Consider the following 9677-nt stretch of genomic DNA (forward strand, 5'->3'; position numbering starts at 1 on the left):
ATGATTCTTCCTAGAAACTTCAAAGGTAACTTCGTCCTGCTAATACCTTGCTTTCGAACTTCTCACTTCAATAACTCTGAGAGAATAAATTTTTGTTGCTTTCAGTGACCCAGTTTGTGGTATTTTGTTAAGGCAGCCTAGGAAACTAACACAGGTGGGTTTTCTGTCATAATTCTTAACTGCACAAATGAGTTCTTAGGTAATAGGTAAACAAAGATTTTATCAAAATTGTCTGTGCTTTTGACTATATGCAGAAATAAAACCATTCTGGAGTGAGAACCTCCCTCATTTAGTTCATTTAAACTATAATCATATGGATTTTATTTTTGATCTGTTAAAAAAATATATTGTACAGTCACTTCTAATTTTTCCTCAGGCAAAAATAATCTATACTTCAGACTAATTAACTTTTAATGTAAGATCTTAATTACAACTTCCTGTCAGTAAAACTCGATATATTTAAGTTTATGTGTGTAAGTATAATTTCCTTATGTCATTTCAAATGTTAGAGTTCTGTTTCTGTTAGGATAAAAGATTAATATCTCCTCTTTCAAATCACAAATATAATGAGGAAAACATAATTCTCCTCTGGGTTTTTTTTCCAAGTACAAAAAACTCTTGCTGTATTTCTCCACAAAGAGTTCTGGTTACATAAATCTTATTATAGTTTGGGGCAAGTGTGGAAATTTAGGCCATCAGCTAATGTCCCTGCTAATGTGGCTTCATTAAGAATTGTAAAATATCAGATAGAGTTATAGGTAGGTCAAGCATTTCTAAGGGCAAATATTTCAAAATCCAATATGAATGAGTTTGGAGTTATCCATTGTACTAAATCTCTTTATAATCATTCTTAATGAGGAATTGACTATATTAAGGGAGGTTTTTAAAAATTTATCTTATTTATCAATTCAAAAACAGTCATACTAACAGCAATTTCACTTTAAAAGATATATTAAATACAGAGGAATGGTACTTGTGTCTATGAAAATAATTATACTCTTATTTAATAGTTTTTCCAAGCATGTTTCTGAAAATCATTTTTATATAACTTTGATATCAACTTCATTAAAGATGGTTCATTGGATAGCTTCTTTTGTGGGGGGGGGAGCAAAATTCAACCCACTGGTAATAAAACTTAATCCACAGACATATACAGCTTTAACATTTTTAAGATAAACCATCAGTCAGTTCAATACAAAATTATGTTTTCTTATGATGAGCCAAAACAGCAAGTAACGTGAGAGTATTATTTTAAATCACAAAGACATATGTATATATAATGTGCTTCAGCTATGTTTTCATCCTTAACCAAATCTTAACAGATCTAGAACTCATGTTATCTTTTTTCACATCAAATGAATCTCTTCGTGTTTACAGGATGGAGAATAAAAGCCCATATAAGTTTCATCAACTATAAAAGTTACTCTTGATTTGAGACCCATTTTAAATGAAAAATACAATGCCTCAGTGATTAACTAGTATGAAACACAAAGCTTGGAAATAAAAACACAATATGACTTAACTGAATATACAGTAAATATCTAGCCAATGATAATAAAGAATATGTAACATAAAACTACCAAGGAATCTGTTGAACGAATAATGGAAAAAAAAAAAAAAACAGTAACAGTGCAGTCAAAGTTCTGCAATTCTAGGTGCACATCTGAAAGACTAATGCAATGTAGTCATTTTGAGTCTAGTCATTTAAATACAAGAGTCTGTTTCTATCTTTAATCTTCTAATTTCAGAAAATTAGATGTAAAACTCTCCTCATTCATTATAGGTACAGAATGATCAAAAGAATAGAAATTTCATCACAAAGCTAATTGCATTGTTAAATGACCTCATACATAATGAATCATTAAAAATGATCTATTCTGAAATAATTGTATGCTGCTAAAGGTTAAAATAGCTTTAGCATGTGGGAAAAGAACTGTAATTGAAATAAATTTCAACTTCATATTACATTTGCCAAGTATGAAATTACTGGATGATATTTGAGTTTTATAAACTTTATCTAATGAAAGTGCTAATATTTGTGTGTGTGTGTGTGCTGAAAAATAAAATCTCCCATGACATAAACATCGTGACGTTGATATGAAACTTTTAAAATACCATCAACATTGATCTTGGGTAATTAGCTCTTTCAGATCACTGATCTTTAATTACAGTTGCTCAACAGAAGTTACTTCAGCCCCAAAGAATCAAGCATCAAGGAGGGGAAATCATATTATTTCCTTCACATTTCCAGAAAGACTTCCCCACTAGTTATTTTTTTTTTTTTGCAAATTCAATAAATTTGATTTGCCTGCCTGTCTGTATAAATTAATATTAGATATAAAATCTCCAGCTTTTACTCTTGTTGAATCAAGATACAGCCAGTTTGCCATTCAGAGCAGATGGAAATGAGTTCTGGAATGCAAGTACCGTAAGGAGGAATAAAGTCCAAACAGAACATGATCAAGTTCGTATGAACCCATGAGATCATGTTGACCAATTCTATGGAAGCAAACTTAATGATAAAACCACAAGATAAAGATAAGATAATGGTTATTATATAAAATACAAGATTATGAGAATAAAAAAATGTTGGTAAATCATCAGTTTTCAGCCATCAAGGTGAGTGAGGGATTCTCATATAGAAATTGCCTAATAATGACATTTTATCCAGTCAAAATGAGATTTAGTAATCATGGAGAACCTAGAGTTTTAAGCATTTATTTTCCAATTGAAGAGATTCCTCATAATGATAAAACATGATTGCTGTCACTCTTTTGCACTGAATCAGAAAGTATGTAGTGATTATGTTAATAATCCAGTTTTCAGTTTTAAGAGTATATAGTGCATATGTTTCTCAAAGTTTATCCCCAAATATCAAAGTAATTCCATTAATGGTGACCTTCAGCAATGAAACAGCAGACAAAAGCAGAGGAAAACGTTACCACCTCTTGGTTTTGGGAGTTGACCCAGGCAAATTAAGTGTTCAGCACTTTGGAGAAGATCAGTCCAGTAATGGTCTCCAAGCATTCTCAGAGAACAGCATCTGACTTAAAGATTTTAAGTAGTGGAAAAAAACAAATTTTTACAAAAAATTAGAGGAAGTACCCAGATTGGAAAAGGATTGTGTTTCACAAATTGGTTAATAAGTTGTCCCAATTTGCAAAATGATTTTACCATGAAAACAATATTTATAATAAGTTCCCAGAATATTCCACATAATCTTATTTGAACAAGGACATAGAACTTAATATACCATATTTTTTTATTTAAAAAAACTTATTCAAAAAAACAAACACAAGAAACTTTAAATAAAAAGAGCTGATGCTTAATTGAGAGCATGTTTATTAAGGAAAAGGCCCATTATTGTCTGGCCCTACCTCATCTTTTGCTATTTTATCTTCATTCAAGTCACACTGTATTCCCATTTTCTCATATCCCCAGCTCTTTCCTGCTTCCATTATACTTGCAAATGTTGTTTCCTCTATAATATATCCTCACTTTTCACCTGGAAATGCTTTACCCATCCTCAGCTTTATATTAGCCCACTCAGTGAAGCCAAGCCAAGGTTGTAGCTTTATCCTCTATGGCAATAAGTATAATGCATCATGACTGATTTTTTTGATGATACTCTCTTCCATTCAATTGTGAAATCTTTTAGGTAGGGCAGGGACCATATTCTCACTGTTCTTGGTTTCTCTAAGCAGTGAGATCAGCAATACCACCCTCTTCATTTGATCCTTGCCTGAAGGACAGGTTAATGCCTGTATTCTCCAAAGTATAATTAGGAAAAAATATCTTTATATAAATTTTAAAACTTTTAAAAATGGATTAAAAATGTTAGATACTTATGTGGTATATTTAAATGGTGACAAAATTAGAAGCTTGCAAAAAATAAAACCATCCAGCTGATGGGTAAATCTTAAGAATATTATGGAAAGAATAAGTGAAGAACTAGAATATTATAATCGTGTGAAGGATCAGCTTGGTCACAAATGAGATGTATAATAATGAATATATCAAAGAACCTCACCATGAATAAGTCAGTCAGAGTAATATTCTTATGTACAATATGTGTTCTAGGCGAGGATTCTAATAATCAATATTCTATGAAGAATGGAGAAACTTTGTTCCAGGAAAATAAAGAGGAGCAGTTAGACAGACACACAGCATATTCTTTACCTAGAAAGACAAACTGATAAATGTTTACATCAGACTATAGGGAAAAAATTACATCTAAGACCAAATTTTCTAATGTTTGCATGGCATTCACCATAGGGATGTAATAACTATGAAAAAGGTCTAACACATTAGGGATTCTTAGCTCCTAAGGTACTGGTCTTGGGGAAACATATCAAGACTGGTAGTTCTTCATAATTCACATGAGATGCACACAAAATGTTTTGTTTTAGTCTTTTATTTATAAAAGATGATTAGGATGTGACAATATCACCTTCAGTTGGCAGACAGAAATGTATAATACTTTGAAAATGGATAAATAAATAGATGACAGTATAGTTTTTAAAAATGAAAATAATACACTATTTATTGATGTAGTGGAAGGATAATGTTAATAGAAAAATGAATCTTTCCAAAGAGTCCTAGACAGTTCAGAGTTTTGGGTATTTTTATGCTCTAAGATTTAACATAATTGAAATTCAATAATTCTGAGAAATGTTTATTGGGTATCTAATTTGTGCCAGGAACCATTCTAAGAGCTGGAAATATAATAGTGAAAAAAAAATCAGAAAAAAATGATCTGTTCTTACATAGTTTGCAGTGTAATGTATGAAGATTTAAAAAGTTAAGGGGGAAAGAGGTGCATTTAATAATACACTAGGATAGAGAACTAAGAGACATCATAGAGTAGTACTCTCAGTAGAAGAACAATGACAAAAGCCAGACAAACTGGGTTGGACTGACAACTTCACCACTTTCTACCCATATGAAATAAGACAAGATTCTTCAACTCTCCATGCCTTTTAAAATGCATGCAATTAAATATCTACCTCATAATATTGTTATGAGGATAAAATAAATAAATGCATATAAGCACATAAAAGAGTGCCTAGCACATAGTGAGTTCTATATAGACATAGCTTTTAATATATTATTTAAGTACCATCAAGATGTTAACTATTGCAATAGGTCTCTTTTACTGAACTTATACATCTGATGCTGAAATTTATTTGGATGAATGGATATCCAATATTCAAGACAAATTAGAAGAGAACAAGGTATGGGTACTTATCTAAAAGGACAAGTTTTCTTTCTTTTTTTTTTAAGATTTTATTTTTTTATTTGAGAAAGAGAGAATGAGAGAGAGAAAGCACATGAGAGAGGGGGAGGGTCAGGGAGAAGCAGACTCCCCGCCGAGCAGGGAGCCCGATGCGGGACTCGATCCCGGGACTCCGGGATCATGACCTGAGCCAAAGGCAGTGGCTTAACCAACTGAGCCACCCAGGGGCCCCAAGGACAAGTTTTCTATAATAAAATTTAAGTTAGAATATTTAAAACAATACCCAGTGGCCTGAATTAATTAGAACACAGGCTGAGAAGGAACTCAGAAAAAGTCCATAACACATGATAGAGATGTCATTATATTTCATTGTGAAAGGATGAATTATTCAATAAGTGGAAAAAAACAGAATTAATTAGTATGCCTCATACCATAAATATAATTTTTATTGAACATAAACTTAAAGGTAAACAAAAAAATAAAAACAAAATAAACATGTAACATTACAAAAAGAATTCTTTATATTTTTTGAAGTAGAAAATAACAGTTTCAATACAAAAGTAGTGCCAACTGTAAAGAAAAAGACTGCTAAAGTTTTCCATATAAAAATGAAAAGGATTTTAGAACAAATGATTAGAAGTTTAAAAAACAAGAAAAAACTTAGGAAAAGATGTCTGAAAAATATACAAGAAAGATTTGATGATCAAATTTAGAATTACATATACACCTTAACTACGAAAGACATGTCGTTTAGCAGATAAAAGGGAAAGAAAATGAACAAGAACTTTCTGGAGAGTGATGTCATCAATTTGATGGAAGAGACATTTTCTACCAGCTTCCCCTTAAAGAACAATGATTTAAACAATCACCCATGGAAGAAAGTGCCATTGTGGAAACCTCAGCACACTACTAGAACAGAAAGCAAAGCAAAACAATACAAAAACAAACAAACAAAACAACAAAAATAAGAGTGAATGAATTGAAGGCGATAAGAGGAACGGTTGTACTTTACCCATGTCACCCCTCTTCTAAGGCAGCATAGCTCCATGCTAAGAAGGGAGACCATTTGGTCCTGGTTTCTCCAAAGGGAAAAGGGAGAGCATGTGAGTGAGCACCCAGCTTCCCCAGCTTTGCAAAACACTGCCAGAGACCCACTTCTTTCTCGTCCTATCTGGAATACTGAGGTGTGTACATGCCTACAAGAAGGGAGCAGCTGGAAGACCAGCAGCCAGGACACTTAGAGAGCATCAAAGGAATGCAAATTCTAGTAAATCCTTCATTGACTTCATCAGGAAACACACCCATGAGCCAATAAAAATGCTAGCCCATGGATCCCCCAACTGGCCCAGGGACATCACCAATGCTTCACATGTCTTACGCACAAATCCCCTCAGCTGATGGAGGGCTGCCTGTGCATGTCCCCAGGACAGAGACAGCAAGCTTTAGCAAATGGCAAGCAAGCATGTGCAGATAACTGGCCTGCCTCTGTAGGACTGGGAGAAAGTAAATACACTCGAGCAACTAGGAGCATCCTAGGGAAAGCAAGAAGGAAGTTATAAGCACTTGGCCTGGCTTTGTAAGACTGAGAGAAAGCATTCAATATTAAGAATTTCCCCCAGAAGTGAATAAGATATGTGGAGCAGGAATATACATAGAAAAGTTTGGGAAAGATTTAGAATCCCAAACAGGATACAAGAAAAGTGTTTCTCTCCCAAAGCCAGTCAGTAAGACTGGAGGAGGTGACTCCTTCAAATGTGAAGACAACAACATAAGACTTCAAGGAACACGAAAAATTAAGGACATGTGATACCACCAAAGGAACACAATAACTGTCCAGTAACCAACCCATGAAAGTGGAGATCTGTAATTTGCTCAATAAAGAATTCAAAATAGTTGTTTTTTTTAATTTTTTTTAATTTTTTATTTATTTATTTGAGAGAGAGAGAGAGAAACAGCATGAGAGGGGATAGGATCAGAGGGAGAAGCAGGCTCCCCACTGAGCCGGGAGCCCGATGTGGGACTCGATCCCAGGACTCCGGGATCATGACCTGAGCCGAAGGCAGTTGCTTAACCAACTGAGCCACCCAGGCGCCCCAAAATAGTTGTTTTAAGGATGCTCGCTGATACAAGAAAACACAGAAAAACAATTCACAATATCCACAGGAAGTTTGACAGAGACCAAGAAGAAAATATGGAACTAAAGCATACAATGAATAAAATGAAAAATCCAACAGAGAGCATCAACATCAGACTGGATCAAACTGGAGAAAGGATCTGTGAAGGAAAGACAGGTCACTTGAAATTGGTCAGAAGAGAACAAAATTGAGAAAGAAACAAAAGAAAGAAACAAAGGAAAGAAGGAAAGAAGGAAAGAAAAGAAAGAAAGAAAGAAAGAAAGAAAGAAAGAAAGAAAGAAAGAAAGAAAGAGAGAAAGAGAGAAAGAAAGAAAGAGAAAGAAAGAGAAAGAAAGAAAGAAAAAGAGAGAAAGAGGGAGGGAAGGAGGGAGAGAGGGGGGAGGGATGGGAGGAGAGAAGGAAGGAAGGAAGAGGGAGGGAAGGAGGAAAAAAGAAGGGAAGGAGGGAGGGAAGGAGGGAGGAAGGAAAACCAGTATGAATCACAGAATTTGTGAAGAGAAACAATCTACGCATTACTGGAGTTGGAGAAAGAGGACGGTGTGAGAAAAGGACAGAAAGTTAATTAAAAGAAATAATGGTTGATGATTTCTCCAATTTGGGGAATCCAACATTATCAAGCTTATAGATCACCAAAGAGATTCAATCAAAGATACATTCACCAAGACATATGAGAATAAAACTATCTAAAATAAAGGACCATGGGAGATTTTTTAAAAAGCAGCAACAGGAAAAAAAATCCTCACATAAAAGGAAACCCAATAAGGCTATAAAAGGATTTTTTTTTTTAGCAGAAACCATGTAGGCCAGGAGCAAGTAGAATGATACGTTCAACATGCTGAGAGAAAAATAAAGCTGCCAACTAAGAATACTTTACCCAAAGAAATGAAGAAGAGATTAAGACTTTCTCAGACAAAGAAAAGCTGAGGGAGGTCATCACCACTAGACCTACCTACAGAAATGCTTTCTGAAAGGAATACTTCAAGTTGAAGTGAAAAGGTGAAAATTAATAACATTAAACCATATGAAAATAGCAAACACAGCAGTAAAGGTAAGTACACAATCAAACTCAGAATACTCTAACACTGAAATATGATGGTGTGTTAATCACTTAACTCTTGTATAAAAAGGTTAAAGGACAAAAGTGTTGAAAATAACAATTACCACAGTAATTTGCTAATGTATACACAATATAAAAGATGTAAATTATGACATCAAAAATATGGGAAGGTAAAGAGATTTTTTGTATGTTTTCTAAGTTAAGTTACTATTAGTTTACAATAGACTGTTATATTCATATGATGTCTTATGTAATCCTCATATACTCACAAAGCAAAACCCTACAGTAGAAAAATAAAAGATAAAGAGAAGAGAATCAAAGCATATCGTTATTAAAAATCATTAATTCACAAAGGAAGGTAGCAAGAGAGAAAGAGAAGAAAAGGGAAACAAAAACAGGCAGAAAAAAACTAATAAGACAGTATTAGTAAGCCTTTAACTATCAATGATTATTTTTTTTAAGATTTTATTTATTTTGAGAGAGAGATCACAAGCAGAGGGGAAGGGCAGAGGGAGAAGCAGGTTCCCCACTGAGCAGGGAGCCCGATGCGGGACTTGATCCCTGAACCCTGGGATCGTGACCTGAGCCTAAGGCAGGCACTTAACTGACTGAGCCACCCTGGTGCCCTTATCAATAATTACTTTAAATGTAAGTGAATTTAAACTGATAAGAACAGATACTACACTTGATCTTAGCCAAAAGGCCGAGAAGCCATCAAAAGGAATGAAATCTTGCCATTTGAAACGACGTGGATGGAACTGGAGGGTGTTATGCTGAGTGAAATAAGTCAATCAGAGACAGACATGTATCATATGACCTCACTGATACGAGGAATTCTTAATCTCAGGAAACAAACTGAGGGTTGCTGGAGTGGGGGGTGGGGTGGGAGGGATGGGGTGGCTGCGTGATAGACATTGGGGAGGGTATGTGCTATGGTGAGTGCTGTGAATTGTGTAAGACTGATGAATCACAGACCTGTACCTCTGAAACAAATAATACATTATATGTTAAAAAAAAAAAAAAAAAAAAAAGAAGAAGATAGCAGGAAGGGAAGAATGAAGGGGGGGAAATCGGAGGGTGAGACGAACCATGAGAGAGGGTGGACTCTGAGAAACAAACTGAGAGTTCTAGAGGGGAGGAGTTGGGGGGATGTGTTAGCCTGGTGATGGGTATTAAAGAGGGCACTTACTGCATGGAGCACTGAGTGTTATACGCAAACAATGAATCATGGAACACTACATCAAGAACT

The 9677-nt window shown here is 34.5% G+C and overlaps 1 pseudogene; it reads right to left on the bottom strand.

Annotated features, from left to right (window-relative positions):
- Positions 1-9016: 9016 nt before the first annotated feature.
- Positions 9017-9143, bottom strand: LOC123849193 (U2 spliceosomal RNA; annotated as a pseudogene).
- Between the last annotated feature and the right edge of the window lie 534 nt (positions 9144-9677).

The sequence above is a fragment of the Mirounga angustirostris genome, unplaced genomic scaffold (assembly GCF_029215605.1).
Source record: "Mirounga angustirostris isolate CCGP_5_RB_7025 unplaced genomic scaffold, mMirAng1.0.hap1 SCAF_2, whole genome shotgun sequence".
Taxonomy (NCBI): Eukaryota; Metazoa; Chordata; class Mammalia; order Carnivora; family Phocidae; genus Mirounga; species Mirounga angustirostris.